Source organism: Psammomys obesus, unplaced genomic scaffold (genome assembly GCF_907164565.1).
Source record: "Psammomys obesus unplaced genomic scaffold, mPsaObe1.curated_primary_1811, whole genome shotgun sequence".
NCBI classification, from domain to species: domain Eukaryota; kingdom Metazoa; phylum Chordata; class Mammalia; order Rodentia; family Muridae; genus Psammomys; species Psammomys obesus.
Window position 1 is genome coordinate 8,883,480 of NW_026596079.1, and position 25,925 is coordinate 8,909,404.

Sequence of the window (25,925 nt, forward strand, 5' to 3'; positions counted from 1 at the left end):
AGAAACCCTAGCTAAGGCAATGTTGATCTATGTAGATAGAGTAACCTAGAAAAGGCCACAGACTGATTCCACATGGGCAGTTTATAGTAATGTACAAGGACATTCTTAGACACAGTGCAATGATGGGATATAAGATGGATGGTTGGTAGGCTAGGCTGTTTGCTTTCATCCCTGGGACTTTCCAGAATAATGAGGCCAGCAAACATTTCCCAGGAGTGACTAAGCAATGGAGTCAGCCATAGACTTGTAAACCACATGATTCAGCCATGGGAGACCTGGCCTGTTGAAGAGCTGAAAGGATTAGGTCACAAGGACAACAGTTCTGCAGAGAATTGAGATGGGAAACAAAGTAACATTCACTAGTTGTGGAAGAAAGCCAATGCGGGAGAACAAGAGAGAAATACTGGTCTCCATGAGGGTTCATTTTTTTGTTATATTTTATTTTATTTTATTAATTATACTTTATTCACTTTGTATCCCCCCATAAGAGCCTCCCTACTCCCCTCCTAATCCCACCCTCCTCCCCCCTTCTTCACACATGCCCCTCCTCAAGTCCACTGATGGGGAGGTCCTCCTCTCCTTCCTTCTGAACTTAGTCTATCAGATCTCATCAGGAGTGGCTGCATTATCATCTTCTGTGGCCTGGTAAGGCTGCTCTCCTCTCACGGGGAGGTGATCAAAGAGCAGGCCAATCAGATTATGTCAGAGGCAGTCCCTCTTCCCATTACTATGTAACTCACTTGGACACTAAACTGCCATGGGCTACATCTGTGCAGGGGCTCTAGGTTATCTCCATGCCTGGTACTTGGTTGGAGTATGAGTCTCTGGGAAGACCCGTGTTCAAATTTTCTGGTTCTGTTGCTCTCCTTGTGGGGCTCCCATCCCCTGCAGATCTTACTATTTCCCATTTCTTACATAAGATTCCATGGACTACTTAAGTGACAACACATGCTAGAGAGGTGTGGAGAAAGAGGAACACTCCTCCACTGCTGGTGTGAATGTAAGCTCATACAACCACTCAGAAAATCAATCTGGTGCTTCCTCAGATAACTAGGAATAGTGCTTCCTCAAGATCCAGCCATACCACTCCTAGGCATATATCCAAAAGAGGCTCAAGTACACAAAAAGGACATTTGCTCAGCCACGTTTATAGCAGCTTTACTTGTAATAGCCAGAAGCTGGAATCAGCCCAGATGCCCCTCAACTGAAGAATGGATGCAGAAATTGTGTTACATCTACACAATGGAGTATTACTCTGCAATGACAAATAAGGAAATCATGAAATTTGCAGGTAAATGGTCGGACCTGGAGAGGGTTCATTTTTATGACTTGTGCCATGTTAAGTCCGAAATCACAGCGTGGAGACCACCACTCACATAAGCAATTGGTAAGAGTGTTTTATTTTGAGAAAACGTGCATGCAAGGGTCAAATTATTTTACAAAATGGCGACTCTAGTCAAAGGTTCACAGCCCTTTTTTATAGAAAACTAGAGGAATTCTAGCAATGGTCAGGTAATCTAAAACCTAATTGGTAGCTGCTGGGGGAAGATACAAGGGTGGATTCCTAATTGTCTTCTGTCCAGGTGGTCAGTGGGTTGCATTCCTCTGCCATGAATGTTTGACTATAGGATGAGATAAGGCTGCCCCGCACAGATGCCCCATCCTGAGACAAGATATTTTCCCATTCTTGTGGTTATCTCCAGGTTGTGCCTTGGGTAGAGGATTTTATGGTCTTGTTCCTGGAATTGATGACCTGTGGAATAATTCCTGGGACTGATGACTTTTCTTTTAAAGTCAGGCCTGGTCCTAAAATGGAGACAAAATGGAGTTTCTGTCATCTTCTCATGTCACGTTGAAATAATGATGATTCAATACATTAATCAGTTAATATTTAAACATTAAAACTTTACCTGCTCTACTAAATGAAGCACTAAAGAAACAGATCATGACAAAAACAAAAGAACCTCCCCAATGTCAGCTTTCTCACCCATATAGTGGTTAATGAAACATATCCAGTGGAGTTATCATGAAGAATGCATGAGGTAACATGTGAAATACACACTGAACAGATAAATCTATAGTAAATTTTTGTAAATGCAATCAACTACAATTCATTCACATATTATTTTGGGGACTGTGTTTTTAGCTACTCAGTGAGGTGTTTTCTGTGAATTGTCATTTGTGTGTATATTTATGCTCATATTGCTTGTATAAATTTAGACAGATTATCTGTATTTGTGGTGTCTTCTGCTTCAACTCTAAATCTGCCTAGGAACTTCTTTTTGAGTACCATCCCCCAAGTCTCAGCTTGTCTCCTGTACTTCCCTCTGGGTTTCCTTCCTGTTGTTTTGCTTTCACAGAACAAGAGTTTCTTGGAAGAAAACAATTTGTGTGATAATGAACTACTTGTTCTCAGAGCCAAGCAGCTCAAGGTTCTGTCCTGGGGACCCTTCTGCATTGAAAGATTTATTTCATGTATAGCCTTGTCACTACTTATGTTTTTCTGCTAGCTGTGTGTGTCTTTCTTTGAGAAGAGAATGCACATTACTCCTAATTGACTGACATCCTTCACATCACAATGAAGGGTATGATGGGAACAGCTATGACACACTAGTTAGTATGTTCTCATACAGTACTTTAATTGTCTGATTTCACATCATTTCTTCAGAAGGATCTATTATGCCCAAGTCTCGAAGAACCCAAATACCACCAAGGAGCCAATTCCAATGCAAAAGCAATAGGGCCTTTATTACAAGCTTGAGCTTGGGCTCACACTGTCACCAACACAGTGGTTCTTGAGTGTAGAGCCCCAAGCTCTGGGGCTTGAGCAAGGACCAGGGAATTCCAGCTTGGCAGTTCTATGATTGATTGACATTTAACAAATATCGGGTGATAAAACCCAACTGATTGTGTCTGGAGGGCCAAACCCTAATTGTTTTACTCAACCTAATATAAAGAGCACCTGGGTAAATTCCAGGTGTTCACTGATTATCCATTGCTAGGGGTGATGGTTAAATATTACCAGAGGTGCGTGATCAAAGCACAATTTTGTGGACTATCTCCAGGCTATTCCTTGGGTAAGAGGTTTTATTGTCTTATTCTTGGAATTGGTGACCTATGGCCTAGTTTCTGGGAATGATGACTTTTGGAGGATCTGAAAGTCCTGGTCCTTTCAGATTTGTAAGACTGAAGCTAAAGAACATACAGTGCTTGAAGTCTTCAGCACCTCTGCTCAAGTTTCCTGTTCCTCTTTTAGCTTTTTTTTTTTTTTTTTTCAAAAATCAGAGAACTTCAAAGCTAGAATGGCCTAAAACCATAGCAATATGGAAACCAAGGGTTTAAATATATGAGGATGGTACACTCAAATGAGTTCCTTAAATATACAACTAGCATTCCTACAGAGCTTAAAGTCCAATGCTACCCTTATGTTTAAAACACATTTTACTCTGCTAAGATAATCTTATTTAACGTGAAAATTGAAGGAATTTAGCCACTTGTGACCCATGTGTTGTTTTATTTTCTTAAGTCTCAGTCTCATTTGGAAAATTTATAAACATAGTAAATTACATAATCAATGTGAACACTATATCTTAGTTTTTAACAATTTGTTCTTCAAAATAGGCTGTGTTCTATTTATGTTTGAAAAATGTTTGTATATGGTCCTATTAAATAATCCCCAGTCAATCTATATTCATCACAAATTTTCCCAGAATATTATTACTAAGAGATAATATTATTAATATCCACAAAATAATGGAACATTCTTCTTAAACCTTAACCTAGTGCGGTGTTAATTTTTAGCCATAGCTGAAGGCCAAAGACTATACCTGGGTAGTCTGAAGACTGAAATTTTGACATTTTAAGATGGTAGTCTCCCCTTGTGCCTTGCTTTGGGAAACTGCTATGTTCATTTCAGTTTCTGAAAAGTATAAACTGGCAGACATAAGTCAATGTGTCGTTACTTATTTTCCATGGCTGTGATAAAAACATGTCAAAAAACTACTTGTAGAAGAAAGACAAATATTTTGGCTTATGGTTCCAGAGGAATGCTCCCATCCTGGCAGAGAGGTATGGCAATAAGGAACATATATGGATGCAGGAGTTGGAGACTGAGCGCTCACATCCCAACCATAAACATGAAGCAGAGAAAGTAAACTGAAATTAGCATGGGGTTATAAACTTTCAGAGCCCACCTCCAGTGATGTACTTCCTTCAGCAAGATTACACCCTGGGGATCAACTGTTCAAATACCAAAGCCTGTGGGGGATATTTCTTATTTGAATCATTACAGTAGCCAAGAGGAATAATAAATTAATGCATTTTCTGAAGTTCTCATTACCTCTGCTGAGAGAGAATAGACTTGGCATTGAAAGCAGGAATGATGGAACTCATGAATCCTTACTAGTCACTAGTGAGCAAAGACTCCTGGAAGCCTACCTGTTTCCAGGTGTAGCTGTTCTCAAATCTAAGAGCCTGGGATTCTGGAGTAAGTTCTGACACATTGCCACCCAGGAGTCCTTAGAAGATGGATGGCATTCTGCAGGTCCTTGTCTCTGACCCAAATTAATCAATTTACTTAGGAAGAAGCACTGGCAGGAGAGTCAGTGAGATGCCACAGTGGAGTCTGAACTTTGGAGGAGGACCTGCAGGTACAATACTAACCCTAGAGACCACTGTCTGTGGCCTCATGCAGCCTTAGTTTCCTCCTTGATCATCATGAAATCAGCTCTCACAGCGCACTGTAAAGACACTCATGCAGGAAGAACTTTAGAAGTGGTCAAAACGAGGTCCACCATGGAGCACCAACAAAACAAGAGCCATTCCTGTTGGCCAGAAATTACTCTGGAAAATTTCTGAGGCATAGAAGAGAAAACAACATGCAGGAGGCAGTGTGGTGAACGGCTTGGTAAGCTGACCCAGTTTGCTGCTGTGGATTCTTGGGTTCACCTCCTTATCTGTAGTTGTTATTGCTGAAGAAGTTTCCTTTTTGAGTTCCTTCTCTCTTGTAGAACTGATGACTGCCAAAGACTGTCCCAACCCACTAGAATGTGTGATGACTTGTCAATTAAGGAATCAATGGTCAAAACTATTTGCTCCATATTTTTCCTTTCAATCTTTTTGTATTTTATTACAGAAGGTTTAAAAAACTATTAAAATAGAACAATGGATATAAATATCCTCCATGTATCCATCTCCCAATAGACTGGATTGTGGTAAATTTTCTTTCATCTATTGCAGGGCATGTGCTGTTGTTTGTAAACCTTTGCTCAATTTAATGATGGCCAGCCAACCCTCAATATCCCTATGAAGTTGTTTGATGCCTCTGTTGAATTTGAACCACACTTGGAACTCTTTTTGCCCAACCCAGCATTTCTCACAGCCTTTGTTCCCCAGAGCATACTCTCTAACCCTCTGCTTTCTTATTGCATCTACATCCTAGATGCTTAGATCAGAGATCCCATTCTCCAGAGAGCATGATGTGCCAAGTATCTGGGTCGGTAAGAACTTTAACCTGAACTACTTCATTCAAATCTCTCAGGAACCTTCTTGTGAGTTATATTCCAAAGAGGGGCCCGGAGCCTTGTGATATGTCCTGTTGATAAATTAATAGCTGCAATAACACAGCAATGTGCTGTAGGATCTCTGCAGGTTATGAAAATCTGAATGATAAGATTACTTTATCTCAGGGAGGCAGACTAGACAGCCAGAAGAGGAACTGCTATCCCCTTTGGGGTCTTCTCCAACATTTCCCTGTATTAACAACCCACAAAAATCTATACTCTTCATTCCCAGATTTTTTTTTCAATTTTTTAATCTCAGAACCTAACCCCAAATTCTGACTTCATCTCTTGAATTCTTTTGGATTTTGTTCACTGGACTCTAAGCTCATATTAATAATAAATATGTTTGCACTAGTTATACTCTGTATCCCATCACTCTATTAGATATGAATTTCCCTTGTTTGTTACATAGTCACTTCACAGTTTTCTGCCCTCCCATCTCTCATCAAATATAAGCTTCCTGAGAACAGAAGGCTTTTTCTATTAGATTCACAGTTTGTATCTTCAAATCTAGCATACAGCAAAGTTAAGCAGGTTTTAGAAGAGTAGATAAATACTGAATGGAGAGTTTGCCAGAAAAGCCAGTTTTCATGTCTTGCCTAGTTGAATAAAGAGTTCAGCTTTAAATTTATTTGTAGGAAAGAGACAAGAAATATAATATTTCCAATTGTCTTATAAGCTTTTCTTTTATGAAAAAATTGTCTGAATGCATTTGAAAATTTTGAATGTGAGAAATAATTTGTGACTCTGATTAAGTCTCTAGTTTTTGACCATGACTGTTGGAAATCGAGCTTTTTATTTAGCCTTCTGCTAATTAGAGCTGAGGACTTGGAGTTTTATTGCTCTAATCCCATATTTATTCTGGAGATTTGGATTGCCACATTTCAAGGGAAGTGATTTAAGGTGATGTGTAAGGTCCTTGCTGTGCTTCACTTACAGGATAAGTGACAATGTTTTTGTATTGAGAGAGAGAAAGAAAAAATTTCTATCTCCTCTGGCACCTATTTCTCAGCAGGGCAGAGAAAGCATTCTGGATATAGCACTTCCTTGAGGATATAATGGTGAAGTTTATCTCACCTCACAGATTCTGCAGTGGTAGGCAGCTTTTGTAAGATTTATCTGGACCCAGGAAACCATCTAAGTGATTAGGAATGGACAGGCTCTCCAGTGGCATTGCCCCCAGAGCTGACAAGGACAAAACTTGGGCTTTGCAGTTTACTTCTTGGAAAGGATATGGTTTCTATGACAGTTCATCAGCTGCCTTCTTTTCCCAAAATGATGGAAGCTTCTGAAATATATCTAAAGCTTTTACAGCTCAGAGTCTTTTGACCAATTGGAAATGGGAATATAGTGTCTTCACAGACTATAGCTCATTCAAAAGAAGGCAAGCACTTCCTGAGTCAGGAGAGGGAAGAGTAGAAATAGAAACTGAGGTGTTCATCAAAGAGCAAGGGCTCCTGAAGAAACAAGCTCTGAGCTGATGTTGGTAGCAAACAAAAAGATGCATTTCATTTCAAGGCACCTGAAATCTTCTCTGGAAGGAACATAATTAATTAAAGAATGAGTGACTGACTGGATTGCAGAAGTATATAAATTGCAGGTTATTGTAGAGTATTCTTGATTGTAGCAGAATGGGAAATAATTCAAGGAAACAATATAAAAGGAGAAACTGCAAGTGATCATGATTATTTGCAACTATAGAAGTTGTGAGAGAATAATTAGACCTTAGAAAGAAGTTCACTCTCCTGCCTTATGGTTGAGATTACTAAACATGGGCTTCTCCTTTCAATTTGATGCCTTTTCCTCCTCTCCTCTTTCACTATGCCTGCATTGAGCCATCTCCACTTACAGGCATTGTTATCAGGAGCTATCATTCACTCACACAAGTGGGAATGGAAAGCCAGTGATCTTCAGGAGGCAAGTTTGCAGTAAGGCAGAATGGGGTAAATGAATGATTATCCAGTACTGAGAGGAGTACTTCCCCTGTTGGTCTAATGATAAACACATATGCAATTAGACAAAGACAAAATGCTAGAAGGCGAATATTTCAATATAAAAAAATTCTCCAAGGAAAACACATAATACATAGAATACTACTTACTATGGTTTGAATATGAAACGTCCCCAGTAGGGTGAAGTTTGAGGACTTGGTCCAAAGCTAGTGGTGCTGTTTGGGGAAGGCTCTGGACCTTTTAGGAATTGGAGTTGGGGTGAGGGTGAGTCTGTGCCTTGATAACCCAGCTCTACTTCTTTAGGCTCTACTTCCTGGTTGCAGGCACATCAGAAACAAGGCATTTTATTTCTGCCTATGCCTTTCCTAACTGCCTTTCCTACCATGCTGGACTGTATCCTTGGAGAATTATAGCCTACATAAATCCTTTTTCCTTTAAATCAGTTTGACAGGACATTCTATCCCAACAACAAAGCAACCGAGACAATAGACACTTCACCCTGAAGACGACCTTCCAGAGAGTTGTATTAAACACTGAATATTGACTTACCTAATATTATCTTGGGAGTCATGGAAGCCAAATAGTCTACCTCAAATGAAAGGGCAATAGTTACACATACATAACATAGTAGATGGTAAAGTGGTTGCCAATACAGAAAGGAAGACTGAGGGTTAGAGCTGTAGGATCAGCAGGTAACATATAGGCATAGCAGATGTAATAGTCTCTGGGGCTTTAACATAACAGAAATGTGTGCATGATGTGCTCCCTCAGAAATATAAAGAACGAATCACGAAGCCATCTCCTATGAAGGGGATTTGACTCTTCCCAGTAAACGTTCTATTTTGTTGTCCATATCAGCTCTTGCATAGTGTTTCATGAAAGCGTAATTTCCTTTGGAAAAAAAAAATCATACGACTCTTTTGTATTTTATTTATTTAGGGTCTGTTCTAAAATTTTCATTGTGTATGTTCATTGTACATGGCAGTCTATTATACAGTCATTTTCATTCTCTTCCATCCCCCCAGTCCCCCTTTCAACACTCCTCTCCCTTCCCATTAGCCTTCTTAGCTACCCTAGACATTTTAATTTTCACGTGTAAGATGCCTTCATGACTTTATGTACCCATCTAAAATCTATAGAGGTATTTATAAACAAATGATATCTTTAAATGGACAAAAACACACACTATTTAGCTTGCTTAATTTACCTAACTATTGCATCTACTTTTCTGTAAACAACATGACTTTATTTCCTCCTGCCAGCTGAAGAAATTTCACTGTGTATACATACACCAAATTTTTCTTGTCCATTCATCTGTTTTTGAGATGCAATTTGGTTAAACAGCTTAGCTATTGTGGACAGTGTGCCAGTTAACAACAATGTGCGGGTCTCTGTGGTCAGTTCATGTGGAGTTCTATGGATAAGGACTCAGAAGTGGTAGTCATGAATTTAAAAATGACACACATCACCATCTAATGTATGTCCTATGAACATGGACAGTCAATTAGCAAAGAAAATTAAATCTCTAGAAAAATCCCTTTTTGAATAACATACAACTTCCTATGAGTTTTACAAACTGTTTACCACAGTTATCAAAGTGTATACTCCATAGCTCTATCCTTTTCCTGGTAGCCTTGAATCTCTTAGACTTAATGTCTCCAAGTGTTTAGCACATGTTTGTTCCAAAATTCTTTATTATTATTATTATTATTATTTACATTTTATTAACTCTGTATCCTACTCTCTCATTCCCTCCTAATCCCTCCCTCAGCTTCTCCTTGCCCCTTTCCAAGTCCACTGATATGGGGGGACCTCCTCCCCTTTCATCTGACCCTGTTTTATCAGGTATCTTCAGGACTGGCTGCAAAGCCCTCCTCTGTGGCCTAGCAGGACTGCTCCTCCCTTGGGGGGTGGGGAGGTCAAAGAGCCTGCCATTAAGTTTCTATCAGAAATAGTCCTTGTTCCCCTTACTATGGGAAACCAATCAGTTATTGAGCTACCATGAGCTTCGTCCGAGCAAAGGTTCTAGGTTATATCCATACATGGTCTTTGGTTGGAGAAACAGTTTCAGAAAAAAACCCTGTGCCCAGATATATTTGGTCCTTGTGGAGCTCCTATCCTTTCCACATCATACTAACTCCCCTTCTGCCAAAGGTTTGGTTATGAGTCTTAGTATCTGTTTTGAAACGCTGCTAGGAGGAATGGATACAGAAATTGTGGTATTTCTACACAATGGAATACTACTCAGCAATCAAAAATGAGGAAATCATGAAATTTGCAGACAAATGGTAGGATCTAGAAAAGATCATTCTGAGTGAAGTATCCCAGAAGGAGAAAGACAAACATGGTATATACTCGCTTATATAGACGTACAAGATATGATAAACATAATGAAGTCTATACACCTAAAGAAGATAAACAAGAAAGCAGACATGGGGTAAGATGATCAATCCTCACTTAGAAAGACAAATGGGATGGGCATTGGACGTATGACAAGAGTTCCAAAATTCTTGAAGACACACCTGTGCCTTTCGTAAATCTAGAATCTTGTTAAATAAATGTTGCAGAAACTCATCTTTTATTCTGGATCACTCTTGATATATGACAAGCTTCCTAATCCTGCATCATCCCTAGGACATTTTCTGACCAGCCTATCCTGCATTAGTGACTATAGATAGTTGAGCCCAACCAGAATGCTCTTTAATCCTGAGGTCTCCATTACTACTTTTCTAATACAGCTACCTAGTTCCTTGTTAGGGAATTATCATTTGCCCATGTCTATTCAGAATTGATCCCAGTCTTTCATTCCCTGCAAAACCCATCATTATGATCCCAATGTACACACACACACACACACACACACACACACACACACACACACACAAACACACACAGAAATCATAACAATCCTAAAAGACAACATGAGAGAAGAGACATTCTTCATATCAGATTTGATGGTGATTTTATTTCCCACAAGTACTAAAAACAAAATCAAAAGTAAACAAGTTGTTTTACTTCTACTGACAAAGTTTCAGCATATCAAATAAAATAATCCAAAAATAGAAAAAAAAACCAAATGAATGGTAGAACATATTTATGAAAACATAAACACACACACAGAGCAAAATATTATTCAGAAGATGAAATACTGTCAGTTTTAACAACACAAATAAGCACAGATGACATTGTTCTAAGTGTAATAAGCCATATGCAAAAGATAAATACTCACTTATGCAAACAAGAAAAATAAGCAGTTGAATTTGTGGAGAGGGTAGAATGATGCTGACTACACTAAATGTAAGCAGATGGGTAAGAGAAACGGAAGGACTTAGGCCAGTGAGTAAAGAGATGTAGTTATGTAGAATGAAGAAGTCTGGTGATCTAATGTTGAATGTGTTAATAATATTGTCTTGTATCCTGGAGATTTAATAAGAAAGAACATTTTAGGATTCCTAACACAGAAAAATAATCATTACATGATCTGCGTGATAATATGTATGAATATGGTAACCACTTCCCATCCAGCTATATAGCTTTATTATTTATATCTATCCTCTCTCTCATCATCATGTATACCTTAAGTATCTGAAAGCATTTACTATCATACATTCCAACTTTCACCTCCTTTTATTTTAAGTAATATTTGCTGTATTCCTTCTCAAGTTATTTTTCTGGTCACCTTCTGAGGCATCCACCACAGTGTGGTCAGGCCTTTTCCACTCACAGCACCTCCCTAGTGTTTGTAGTGTGAATTTTCCTCAGTCCCTACCAGTATACAGTTGGGTTTTCTTTTGCATATCGCTGTAGCACTGCAGGAACCATGTGGCTAGTTGAATCTTTCCTAAAGTCAGGCTCAGACGTATTCCTAAAGTTTAGAGCCATGATCCATAGCTCTAGTATATTGGTAGCCTTTAGCAAACAGGCAGTCACTGTGTAGTTGACGCAAGATTCTAACTCCCTTTTGGTGCTTTCATCATTTTCTTCATCACATCAGCTAGTTGTATCAAGCATTTGCCAGTTGACCAACAGCCAGCATAGGATGAAACATTGCAAGATCTTTTGTGAAGGTTCTATGGATAAATTTACTAATTATATATTAAGTATTATGATTGTACTATTAGATAACCACATTTTTTCACATTGCTAACCAGATTACACCAAAAGAATTAGGGAAATAAGAGCAAGTTAAATAGAAAGAAGTAGAAATGAGAAAATAGAGAAGTGAAAATTACTGAAATGAAACACCAATAAAATTGAAAGCTTCAGGGAAATTAATAAATTCGATAAGGTGCTGGCCAAAAATGATACAGGAAAAAATTAGAAGCACATTAACAGCATCATCACATTTAGAGGAGTATTAATTTGAATTTCAGGACATTAAAATCAAAGGAAGGAAGCATTATAAATATAGCAACAAATACAACAAACAGACTAGTCAAAATAAATAAATTCTTTGAAAAGTAAAAATTGATCCAAATGACAAAAAAATATTTAAAAAAATGGAAGCTCCTAGCCATGATCATTTATAAATATCAATGTAAAAATTCTAAACTATCTCATTTGCCTTTCTGAATGAGGATTGATCATCTTACCCAGGGTACTCCTTTTTGCTGAGCTTCTTTAGGTGTACAGATTTTAGTATGTTTATCCAGTATTATATGTCTAATATCCAATTGTAAGTGAGTATATACCATCCATGTCTTTCTGCTTCTGGAATATCTCACTCAGGATGATATTTTCTAGTTCTCACCATTTGCCTGCAAATTTCCTGATTTCCTTGTTTTTAATTGCTGAGTAGTATTCCATTTTATGAATGTACCACAATATCTGTACCCATTCCTCAGTTGAGGACATCTGGGTTGTTTCCAGCTTCTGGCTATTACAAATAAAGCTGCTATGAATATGGTTGAGCAAATGTCCTTGTTGTGTACTGGAGTATATTTTGGATATGCTAGGAGTGGTGGCACAATTAAGTGAGATTTTGTGGCCAGCTCCTGTTTCTGTGCTGGGATTTGTTCTGACTTGGAGTAGCACAGGTTTATACATGTTGTCACAATTGCTTTGAGTTCCTATGTATGGCTACCCTGATGTGTCTGGAAGATAATGTTTCCTAGTATTCATCCACTAAACTTCTTAAGTAGTAGAAAATAATCAAAACCACTAAAGAAAATGAGTTTTCCTTCATATGGAACAACAAGAAACCCAGAATTGCTAAAACAATTCTCTACAGTAAAAGATCTTCAGGAGGTATCTCCATCCCTGATCTCAAGCTGTACTATAGAGCAACAATACTGAAAACTGCATGGTACTGGCATAGAAACAGAATGGTGGATCAATAGAAGACCCTGACATAAATCCACACACTTACTGACACATGATTTTTAACAAACTTTCTAAACAGAACACTAACAGCACAGGCTCTAAGAACAACAATCAGTAAATGGGACCTCATGAAACTGAAAAGCTTCTGTAAAGCAAAGGAAACTGTCATCGGAACAAAACTACTGCCTACAGATTGGGAAAGGATTTTCACCAACCCTATATCTGACAGAGGGCTAATATCCAGTATATAAAAAGAACTCAAGAAGTTAAACAGCAAAAAATCAAGAAATCCAATTAAAAATGGAGTACAGAGCTAAACAGAGAATTCTCAATAGAGGAATATCGAATGGCAGAGAAACACTTAAAGAAATGTTCAATGTTTTTAGTCATAAGGGAAATGCAAATCAAAATGACCCTAAGATTTCACCTTACACCCATCAGAATGGCTAAGATAAAAAACTCAAGTGACTAAACATGCCGGAGAGGATGTGGAGAAAGGGGAACCCTCCTCCACTGCTGGTGGGAATGTAAACTTGTACAGCCACTGTGGAAATCAATCTGGTGCTTCCTCAGATAACTAGGAATAGCGCTTCCTCAAGATCCAGCCATACTGCTCCTAGGCATATACCCAAAAGAGGCTCAAGTACACAACAAGGACATTTGCTCAGCCATGTTTGTAGCAGCCTTATTTGTAATAGCCAGAAGCTGGAAACAGCCAGATGCCTGCCAATGGAGGAATGGATACAGAAATTGTGGTATAGCTACACAATGGAATATTACTCAACACTAAAAAACAAGGAAATCATGAAATTTGCAGTAAATGGTGGATCTGGAAAAGATCATCCTGAATGAGCTATACTAGAAGCAGAAAGATGCACATGATATATACTCATTCTATAGACATATAATATGGGATAAACCTACTAAAATCTGTGCACCTAAATAAACTAATCAAGAGGGCGGACTCTTGCTAAAATGTTCAGTCCCTATCCAGAAAGGCAAAGAGGATGGACATCAGAAGAAGGAGAAAAGAGGGAACAAGTCAGGAGCCTGCTACAGAGGACCTCTGAAAGGCTCTGCCCTGCAGACTATCAATGCAGATGCTGAGACTTAAAGGCAACCTTTGGGCAGAGTGCAGGGAATCTTAGGAAAGAAGTGAGAAACAGTAAGATCTGGAGAGGACAGGAACTCCACAAGGAGAACAGCAGAACCAAAAAATCTGAGCGTAGGGGGTCTTCCCTGAGACTGATACTCCAACCAAGGACCATACAGGGAGATAACCTAAGACTCCTGCACAGATGTAGCCCATGGCAGTTCAGTACCCAAGTAGGTTCCATTGTAATAGAAACAGAGACTGTCTCTGACATGAACTGATTGGCCTGCTCTTTAATTACCTCCCCCTGAGGGGGAAGCAGCATTACCAGGCCACAGAAGAAGACAATGCAGCCACTCCTGATGAGACCTAATTGACTAGGATCAGAAGGAAGGAAAAGAAGTCCTCCCCTATCAGTGTACTTGGAGAGGGGCATACATGCAGAGGGTGGAGGAAGGGAGGGATTGGGATGGGAGGAGGGAGGGAAACACAGGGGGGATACAAAATGAATAAAGTGTAATTAATAAAAAAAAAGATATAATTGAAAAAAAAAGAGTTTTTCAAAGTTGTGAATTACAAAGTCAACAGAAAATTTCTCTTTGGATAATAACCAATTGGGTGATGAATGTACATTAAAGTGGGCAGTTTTCTATAACCTATCTAGCCCTAAATAGTCAAGACAGAGATGTTAGTTTTATTTAACATTTTCTATACAGTAACTGAACAATATTAATCTCTTTTAGCCTTCTATGCTAATCTAAGTACCTCCCAGCCAAAATCTCTGAGATGCTACATTTTATGACTTTCTCTGCTCAAGCAGTTTCTTATCAACTCTCCTGGACCTCTCCTCATGACTGAATGAATGTTTGGCTCTCCCCTTTCTGGAAATGGAAGTCCAGCCATATTCTCTCTTCTGCTCACTTATTGCCCGGTCAGCTTTATTGACAAATCAGAAAATAAATGGTAACAATGTTTACAAACCTTTAGACAGGAGATTCTTAGGATAAGAATTATAATGCCATGTCCAGATTGCAACCTGATATGGGAGCAGAGAAATAAGCATTTGAATAATAGAAGGACAGTCTTTACAGTGTACAATAACATTATGCCATCAATGGGAAAATGAGACAAAATAAATAACAAAAATGTTAAATGTGAAAATTTTAACATCGTATATGCTATGACCTTATACTGACAATGCATTGTTCAGATAAGCTAAGGAGGTGCAATTAAAATAAAACGTATTAATTTTATGGATAAAAAGTTTGACTGTTACAATGTCAGTTCCTTATATAACACAGGGCATTTTGGAAGTCTCAGTGGTCTTGAAGTGGACAGATTTCCAAGTGGGGGTTCAATATGACCACCTGGTTGTTATAAGAGGGATAGATTAGGAACCAGGCAAAAAGAAGCAATAATAGAAATAAAGAATAAAGCCATGTTCTCAAAGCTGTAGGAAGGGAAACAAGTGAAGAAACACAGGCAGCTATGCAGAGCAGAAGGCAAGAAAGTAGACTCTCCTCTTCAGAGCTCCAGAGGAAACCAGCCTGCTGGTATCCTGGCATTGTACCAGTGGAACTGATTTCTAACTTCTGTGCTCTAAAGTAAATATATTTAATTCAAATTGCTAAATTTGTGGTTCTTTGGTAAAGTAGCAAGGAGAATTATCACCTCATATCTAGGTCGAAGGGAAAAGAAGATTCTAAGTACTACAATATCCACACTCACATTTCACAGGTTACAGTGGTTGAAAATTCCTTATATTGCTTTTATCTCATGTCACCCATGAATTGACACCTTGTTCCTTCTCACTGCATAGAGTGTCAAGGGGAGTCTACAAATGAACAGCAGAATGATTCCTGTCATGTTTATGTTTATGGTGCATCCACTCCATGCTATCCCGGTACTACTTCTTCCTTACACAAATTGGAACACCACTGTCAACTTTCATTTACTCGTATTTCCAATGATTCTGTAAATGTCCGTTTTCCTTCATTTCCACCAGTTGTCTGTTTTTCATAAAAATTCTTACAATTACTGTATTTTAAATTGCTCAACCATGTTTGTAGCAACTTTATTTGTAATAGCCAAAACCTGGAAACAACCTAGATGTCTCTCAGTTGAGGAATGGATACAGAAATTGTGGTACTTTTACACAATGGAATACTACTCAGCAATCAAAAATGAGGAAATCATGAAATTTGCAAGCAAATGGTGGGACCTAGAAAAGATCATTCTGAGTGAGGTATCCCCAAAGCAGAAAGACACACATGATATATACTCACTTATATAGACCTATAAGATAGGATAAACATACTGAAATCTATTACCTAAAGAAGATAAACAAGAAAGAGGACCCGGAGTAAGAAGATTAATCCTTACTTAGAAAGACAAATGGGATGGACATTGGATGTAGGAGAAAACAAGTAACAGGACAGGAACCTACCACAGAGGGCCTCTGAAAGACTCTACCTAGCAGTGTATCAAAGCAGATATTAAGACTCATAACCAAACCTTTGGCAGAGTGCAGGAAATCATATGAAATAAGAGGGAGTTAGTAAGACCTGGAAAGGACAGGAGCTCCACAAGAACCAAATATATCAGAGCACAGGGGTCTTTTATAAGACTTGTTTCTCCAACCAAGGACCTTGTATGGAAATAACCTAGAACCCCTGCTCGGATATAGCCCATGGTAGTTCAGAATCCAAGTGGGTTCTGTAGTAAGGGGAACAGGAACTATTCCTGACATGAACTCAATGGTGAGCTCTTTGATACCCCCTCCCCAGAGGGAGAAGCAGCCCTGCTAGGCCACAGAAGAGGACATTGCAGCCAGTCCTGAAGATACCTGATAAGCTAGGGTCAGATGGAAGGGGAGGAGGTCCTCCCCTATCAGTGGACTTGGAAAGGGGCACGGAGGAGATGAGGGAGGGGGTAGGATTGGGAGGGAATGAGGGAGTGGGCTATGGCTGGGATACAAAGTAAATAACCTGTGATTAATATAAAAAAATAAAAATTATTATAAAAATTTTTCTTTGTTTTTCAACAATAATATCCTTTAAAATAGTTTCTCCCCTTCCACCAATCAGCCATGCTGAGAATTGCATACTTTCCTGTCATAGTTTTACATTCTTCAAAGAATAACTTAAGCCCAATATGGGAGCTGGATTATTACTGATAGAAATGTGGCCACAGAGATGGTGTTGAGGAACTAAAATGGGATTTTTTTTTTTTTTTTTGTGTGTGTGTGTGTGTGTGTGACAGTCATTCACTGTAGGGAATGTCAGGTCAAAAATCACTGGGGTTGTCCCACGCATGTAATAAGGAAGGTTTGGTATCAAAATACCCGTGTCCACTAGTCCGTAGCTGGAAGATGCTAGTGTCCCTATTATTTCTGATAATTGAACAGCAACAAGGTTGGTTGTAATAGCCATGAGACTCCTGACAGCAAGGAAATAAAGATGCTTTCAGCTTGCTATCAAGCCAGTGATCACTGATGTTCACTACCAACAACCACAGCGCCCACCAGGCAAAGTCTCCAAGAGAACATAGAAGAGAATAGGGAGCAAAACCAAGAAAAGCCATGAAGTCTTAATTGCTGGATTAGTGTACTAACAGAGCCTATGTAAACATTTTCAAAATATTAATTAAAGAACTTACATAAGTTGCAGCTAGGTTGGAGAAGCAAGCTTTGGGGTTCAATGGCACAGTCACAGTGCAGTGTCTGCAGGTAACAGTGAGCTCTGTAGGAAGACAAAAGAGAAGTTTTAGAAGTTCTTATCATGCAGACAGGGTAGGAATTTGAAGAGCTAGATCTGTTCACTCTGGTCTGAATGCTACACAACATGGACGTGCATTGAAACATCATGTGTTATTTTATAAATATGCACAGTTTTTATGCATCAGCTTAATTAATTGCACTTAAATTTACAGAGGAATACTTCAGCTGTGTGCGGTAGAGTGTTTCTGGCTGGGATCTTCCTCCTGGGAGAGCATATGCCCTTCATTGCCAGTCCCCACAGGGCACGTGGAAACAATATTGGCTCCATGTCACTGCCATTGCTGTTCTCATAGTACCTCTATTACACAAGCTGACAGTTTAGCTTGGTTTGCACCATAAGAGAGCAGACCTTTCCAGGTTTTGCTCTGAACTTGTGCTATTTCCATTGCTTTTAATTTTATTTTTCTCTTTCTTGTGCCTACAGGGGGGAAAAGCATTTCATCAGAGGTAGGGGTAAGGTCAGGATCGAATATGACAAAGAAATTTGAGCTTTTCTTGTAAAGGTTCAAGAAAGCTTCCCCCTTCCCACCTCTGTGCCTTCAGGACCTAGTTTTGAAGCATTTTGTAACTTGGCTCTGAAATATACCAAAGCAAGGTTAAGGGCCAAGATTTGTTCTTATTTCCTGATCTGCCAGATAATGAACTTGAAACCGCTTATCAGGTATCCCACTGGGTAGAAGAGGCTGGTCATAAATGTGACACAGACATCTTATTGGCAATATTTGTAAATGGTGATGGGTCAATGGCTTGGAAGAAAACTAATTCACAAAGAAAAGGTGTGGGCATAATTTGAGAAAAAACCTTAGTAGAATGACTTTAAGAATGCTATTGTAGAGGTCATCATATTTTTCCTGTCTATGTATGGGGCCCTTTGAATAGCAATTCTCAACATGTTGGTTATGACCCCTTTGGCAAACCCCTATCTCCAAAAAAATATTTACATTACAGTTCATAACTAGCAAAATTATAGTTATAAAGTAACAATGAAAATGATTTTAGGAGTTGGGTAACCACGGCATGAAGAACTGTATCAAATAAAGGTTTAGAATCACTGCCTTAGAGGGCTTCTGATGAAAATATCCAAGGCCCACATCCCTGAATAAGAACAAAGTTTCAAGCATCAGTATTTAGGAAGTGATTAGTTAGAGGACAGGTGTTTATACACAAAATGTACCATGATAAAATTTCAGAGTAAGATTCTGAGTTCTCAGTCCAAGAGGCTGTTTGTCCTTTATATGTTCATGTGGGGATGGGAGAACAGAGGTTGGAGACAACGGGTCTAAATCAATGGATGAATGTGACATCCACAGACCTTAAATATTTGGGTCATGCTTTCTGTATATTTTTCTGTGTCAGGCTTGGTTTCATTGACAACCAAACTCTGTTGACTTCTTACTCCACAGGGAAAAGCATTACACAGGTTTTCCTGTTTTGACCTATGTGCTACTCACTAAACTACAAGATGTGCACTGTTTTCATTCTTGTTCTACAAAGCAGAAGATTTAGCTGTGATGGTGGTTGAAATCTTCCTGGAGGCTACACAATGAGTGACTGGGATGGGACAAGCAAGGAGCAGAAGGTAGACCCTTCAAACTGAAGTTTGTCATGAACTTCCTCCTGTGGGAGGATGAAGGTTCAGAAGGAACACATGGGAAGGGAACAAGCTATCTTGACTTTCTTTTTTTAATTTTTTTATTATTAATTACACTTCATTCATTTTGTATACCCCCATAATCCCCACCCTCCTCCCCTCCTGATCCCACTCTTCTACCCCCTTCTTCACGAATGCACCTCCCCAAGTCCACTGATAGGGGAGGTCCTCCTCTCCTTCCTTCTGATCTTAGTCTATCAGATCTCATCAGGAGTGGCTGCAATGTCATCTTCTGTGGCCTGGTAAGGCTGCTCCCCCCTCAGGGGAGGTGATCAAAGAGCAGGCCAATCAGATTATGTCAGAGGCAGTCCCTCTTCCCATTACTATGTAACCCACTTGGACACTGAACTGCCATGGGCTACATCTGTGCAGGGGTTCTAGGTTATCTCCATGAATAGTCCTTGGTTGGAGTATGAGTCTCTGGGAAGTTCCCTGTGTTCAAAGTTTCTGGTTCTGTTGCTCTCCTTGTGTGGTTCCTGTCCTCTCCAGCTCTTACTATTTCCCACTTCTTACATAAGATTCCATACACTCTGCCCAACAGTTGGCCATTAGTCTAAGCATCTGCTTTGGTTGTCTGCAGGGCAGAGGCTTTCAGAGGCCCTCTGTGGCAGGTTCCTAGGTTGTTTCCTGTTTTCTTCATTTTCTGATGTCCAGCATCTTTGCCTTTCAGGATGGGGATTGAGCATTTTAGTCAGGGTCCTCTCTTGCTTAGTTTCTTTAGATGTACAGTTTTTAGTAGTTGTATACTATGTTATGTCTATATGAGTGAGTATATACCGTGTGTGTCTTTCTGCTTCTGGGACAGTTCACTCAGGATGATCCTTTCTAGGTCCCACCATTTACCTACAAATTTCATGATTTCCTTATTTTCCATTGCTGAGTAATATTCCATTGTGTAGATGTGCCAAAATTTCTGCATCCATTCTTCAATTGAGGGGCATCTGGGCTGTTTCCAGCTTCTGGCTATTACAAATAAAGCTGCTACAAACATGGCTGAGCACATGTCCTTATTGTTTACTTGAGCCTCTTTTGGATATATGCTTAGGAGTGGTATGGCTGGGTCTTGAGGAAGAGCTATTCCTAGTTGTCTGAGAAAGCACCAGATTGATTTCCAGAGTGGTTGTACAAGTTTACATTCCCACCAGCAGTGGAGGAGGGTTCCCCTTTCTTCACAACCTCTCCAGCATGTGTTGTCACTTGAGTTTTTCATCTTGGCCATTCTGATGGGTGTAAGGTGAAATCTCAGAGTCGTTTTGATTTGCATTTCCCTAATGGCTAATGAGGTTGAGCATTTCTTTAAGTGCTTCTCTGCCATTCGATATTCCTCTACAGAGAATTCTCTGTTTAGCTCTGTTCCCCATTTTTTAATTGGATTACTTGATTTGCTGCTTTTCAGCTTCTTTAGTTCTTTATATATACTGGATATTAGTCCTTTATCAGATAGAGAGTTGAAGATTCTTTCCCAATCTATAGGCAGTCGTTTTGTTTTGATGATGGTATCCTTTGCTATCTTGACTTTCAAAAGGAGAAGAAAAGATGAAGGCAAGATGAAAAGAGTCGAAGAAGCAACTCAGTGAAACTCGTAGCAGTTCTCCACATCTCTCCAGCATGTGTTGACACTTGAGTTTTTGGTCTTAGCCATTCTGATGGGTGTAAGATGGAATTGCGGAGTCATTTTGATTTGCATTTCCCTGATGACTAAGGATGTTGAACATTTCGTTAAGTGTTTATCCCCCTTTCCATAGTCCTCTGTTGAGAATTCTCTGCTTAGCTCTTTTGCGGCCTTGCCAGGCCACAGAGGAAGAGGATCCAGGCAGTCCTGATGAGACTTGATAAGCTATGGGTAGAAGGCAGAAGAGGAGAACTCACACTTTCAGTGAACTACTGGAATGGGATAGCAGGGGAAGAGGGAGAGAGGGTGGGACTGGGAGGAGTTGAGTTGAGGGAGGGGGCTTCAATAGGGGTATATTGTAAAAAAGAAAGAAAGAGAAAGGAAGAAAGGAAGGAAGGAAGGAAGGAAGGAAGGAAGGAAGGAAGGAAGGAAGAAATAAATCCATAGCAGGCATAGAACTATGAGAAGAGAAGGCATGGAGAGTAGATCCCATGACATTCAACACTGCTTTTTTCCCTTCTCAGATGGGGAGGGGCTTAGGAATGTATCAGTGTTAGTACACAATCTGGTACCCTGTGTTGGCTGAGAAGCTGCACATCACTTTAGAATTTTTCAAGGTACCTACCTAAGTGTTAGTTAAGTTGTAAGAGGTGGATAAACATTGGGAGAGCTTTCTTTTACTACAGTGTGCTTCTTAGGCACCAGACATCATAACTAGCTCTGCCCAGAACCAATCTTTTTCTGTCTAATCTTAACAGCAAAACAATGAGGGAGCTATAATAAACTTTTGTTTATTCAAGTACAGATATTAATATTCAGGGAGGTTCAATAGCTGTTTATCTAACATGCAAGTGCTAGCAATAATTGAATGGTCACTGTAACCTACATCATGGAAGGCCAAGATGAACCCCTTGGGCTCATTTGCTGCAATGACTCACAGAAAATGCATTCTACACCCATTTTCTCACAATGATTCTACATGTTCTGAATTCTACCCAAAGAATCAGCACTGAGCCCTGAAGATTGGTAGATGAAAGAGGTCCATTTTCTTTTATGAGTGATCTCATATCATGGGTCATCCCAACATTCAAAGTGGGGATGAGAGAAGGAGTCCCATGAGGACTAACAGAAAATGAGTAGTCAGAAAGCCTAGAGGAAAACATGATAATCCTGCTGACAGCTCCTTCTACAGATTATTTTCCTAATGATAAAGCCAGGAAAAAAAAAAAAAAAGATTTGGCAAGATATAAGCTTGATGCTTAGAGGCACCATAAAGCATTTCAAGTCATTAAAAGACAGTGCAAAAGAAACAGAAACAAGATTAGAGAGGTTTGTCCTAAGTTTCCATACATCTTTCAGCTTTCACTTAGAAAAGCACAACTAACAAACCAGTCGGCTCTCAGCTCTCATTTAGTACTCAGAATCAAAATTTCAATGTGACTGTGAAAACCCAAAGGAATTTTTTTTTTTACATCATCCCCATTAATTTGAGGTTTATTTGCCTCAGGCCTATGACAGATATAGCTATATCCACTGGGTTCTGTGGTTTTATGAGGGAGTTCTGGTGAGGAATGCTATTCTAAGCACCATTTAGGCTTTGCTCAGATTGTTTTTATGGGGGAAGTTATGAGTCTTGGTAATTGCTAGAGTTTACTCTCAATGCCTCTTCTTTAGATGTGAACATAGGCGTCTTTGCCATCTGAAATTCTTATCATGGTTGCTCTTGCATGGCATCGTCCCTCGGTTGCTAGGTTGATGTTATTTATGAGCTAATGACAGAGCAATAAATACTATAGTAAATAGTTGTGGGGTGACATTTGCTGAGCCAAAGTTACAGGCAGCTGGAGATTGTTTCCATGCGAAATTGCTTTCACCGTTCATCCCATTATAATGATCTATAGCCTAGATAAAAACACCTCTGCACCCTACCCCAAATGCATCACCATTTCCTTCTAAGATCAATAGACCTTTTGGTAGGAACCTGTCCATGCATACCATGCTGTTGGAAGCTTTTGACAACTTCTGTGTTAAACTCAGGGAGAACCTTCACCTATCTTGAATGAGGCATTTCCAAGGTTTTATTCAGATGCAATTAGCTGCACTGATTAATTCATATCTCAGTGAGACATTTAGTTAGCTTATGGCTAGAGTGATACAGTACTTCTGTTTAAAGAGCTTAAAGTTGGGCTGGAGAGATGGCTTAGAGGTTAAGAGCACTGTCTGCTTTTCCAGAGGTCCTGAGTTCAGTTCCCAGCAACCATATGAGAATGGGAACATTAACCATCATATAATGAGATCTGGTGTCCTCTTCTGGCCTGCAGGCACACAAGCAGGCAAAACAATATATACATAATAAATGAATTTTTTAAAAAAAGAGCTTAAAGTTTAGAAAATGGAAGAGAAGCAACCATGAGCAATTCAACACACACAAACAGATAGGTAGAGAGAGAAAGTGAGAGAGAGGAACTAGAAGCTACAGAGAAAGTCACAGACATATTAAATTCACTTTGTTAAACTTTCTTTAGTCAAAGGAATATTCCTGAAAGGATCTACAATCAGCCTTTGACTCTGGATTTTCACAGCTATATCCACCCACTACATATATTTACCATTCCTGTTCCCTATGTTTTCATGTTTGTAACAGCAGGATTCAGGGAAGACTGAGTCCATCCAGGAAACCTTCCCTGGTAGCCTCATGGTGGCCAGGCATGCCATGCTTCTCTCACAGGCTGATTTGTACATTTCCACACTGTATGGAAATGTCTTCCCCTCTAGCTATAATTGATTCATAACATAGACAATTTCTCATAGCTCTTGTGGGAGTTTATCTCATTGCCATGTGAAACTGATGATGACTATGTGGAAATGAAGTGCTTTCCAAGTGGACGGAGTGATAAGCAAAGATATCCAAGTAGGAAGTTCAAATTACATGAAAGGAATAGTGGATAAAATGGAAACTTCTGGGGTGTTGAGTTAAGAACTGTGGATTCTTTCTGGATCATTAGAAGGAGTCATAGTCTGTTGATTAGAATATTTGCTCAGACTGATAGAATCTCCCCTGATTGTACCTGCATGTACTCTTCTGTTTAAAAGCTTCCCCTAGTTTTCTTGCCATAGCTACCTTTCCTCCTAGCTACAGCAATTGGTCAGAAGTGTACAGTGCACTAACCAGGATACCCTACTTTCTCTTCTCTCCAAAGCTGCTTATACAACTCAAGTAAGCACAGTTAGCAGGCTTTGCTGGGATCATTTCCCAACTTGCCTCAGCCAAAGAAAAGTCTTCCCCTATGAGGATGTATAATGTCACTGATTAGGGCCTGTACTGCATACAAGTGGATGTGTAGTTAAAGAGATTCAACACAAGGTACTAAGAACAAAGCTGAGAAGAGTAAGGAGCCTGGCTGTCATTTGCAGACCTCTCTCCTGGTGGGGGCAGCTGATCTGGTAAGATGCTCAAGACTGCAAAGTCCTTCTTGTCACTTGGACATTGTCAAAAGCAAGAAAGCTTCAGGAGAGCTCAGGGACAATTCTTCAGTTCCATACTTCTTACATTATTAGTATCTGTTAAAAAAGGGACACTGTAATGCAAGTGAGCCCTTTCTAACAGGTATCGTGATGGAACCCATCATCTCTACAGCTTGTCCGTCTCATTTCAAGAACCACACCCTGAGAGAGATGTACTAGTTAAATCTCAACATCTCTAGCATTTTAACCATTCACTGAGTCTAATACAGAAACAGCAGCAAGTTAGAAGTCTCCTTAAATTTCTCTATATCAAGTCATTCAATCAAAAGAACATTAGACCCACAATCTTTATTTTATTTTATTTTTTGCTGCATTGAGTGACTCTGTCTATTAAATGTTCAGCAACCCATGTTTTACTCTGTTTCCTCAAGATTTTGTATCCACAGTCCAACTCCTTTTCCTCTGTAGTATCTCCTCTCCTCCTTTCTCTTGAGCTACTCCCGGGCATTTATAATATGAAGTGTGAAGTTCACAGCTCTTCAAGAAGAGAAAAATGACTAGCATCCTGTTCTCCAAAAATTACCCCTCCCTTCTTCCATTTCAAAAGCTGGATTTCTTGAAGTAGTTACAAATGGCTAAGAGTTTCAAACCAGAACAATGATAAATAGACATATTACATCGAGTTGTGTATTTAGAAGATAGAATGAGACAATAACCTCCTCTTTTGTTCTTGGAGATCAAGAGGATTTCAGGATCCGTGTCTGAGAAGTCTAATAGTTTGGAAAGACTTCTTACCTACTACACATTTTATGCTATGGAATGTGATCACAGGAAGAAAAGAAGCAAGAGCTAGCTGAGAAATCCAAGTTTTAAAAGAAGACATTTTAGACACTTGCCTTGGCAAGAATTTGCATCTCATTAACATTGAGCTGATAAGAGGTCTTATTTTCACATTTATTATAGAAAGAATTATCTCTCTTAAATGGCACTTGAATCCAACATTATATACATAGCAAATGAAATTCGGATGAAGATTTAAGTTCATCATACCATAAACTTGATGTGAATAAATGAGATGGTAACAATTGTGCATCGTGTTTGAAGCCATAGACTAAAATGTCATTGAATCTATGTGGCCTTTCAAAATAATCCTGGCAGAATTAATCACTTTTTCTTCTGATTTAAAAAATTTTTTGAACATACTTCTATGTCACAGGGTAGACTATAATGGAAGGAGCACACAGCCACACAGCGATGTTCCACTGCACCTTTCCTTACATATATAAAATGGTTGTATTGTAGAAATAACCACCTATAAATAGGTGATGGGATGGGTAAGGACTAGGGAGTTGGCTCAGTGGTTAAGAGTACTCGCTGCTCTTGGAGGCGACCTAGGTTCAATTCCTAGCAACCACATGGCAGCTTACAACCATCTTTAACTCTAGTTCCAGGGAATCTGATACCCTCTTGTGTTCTCCACAAGCACCAGGC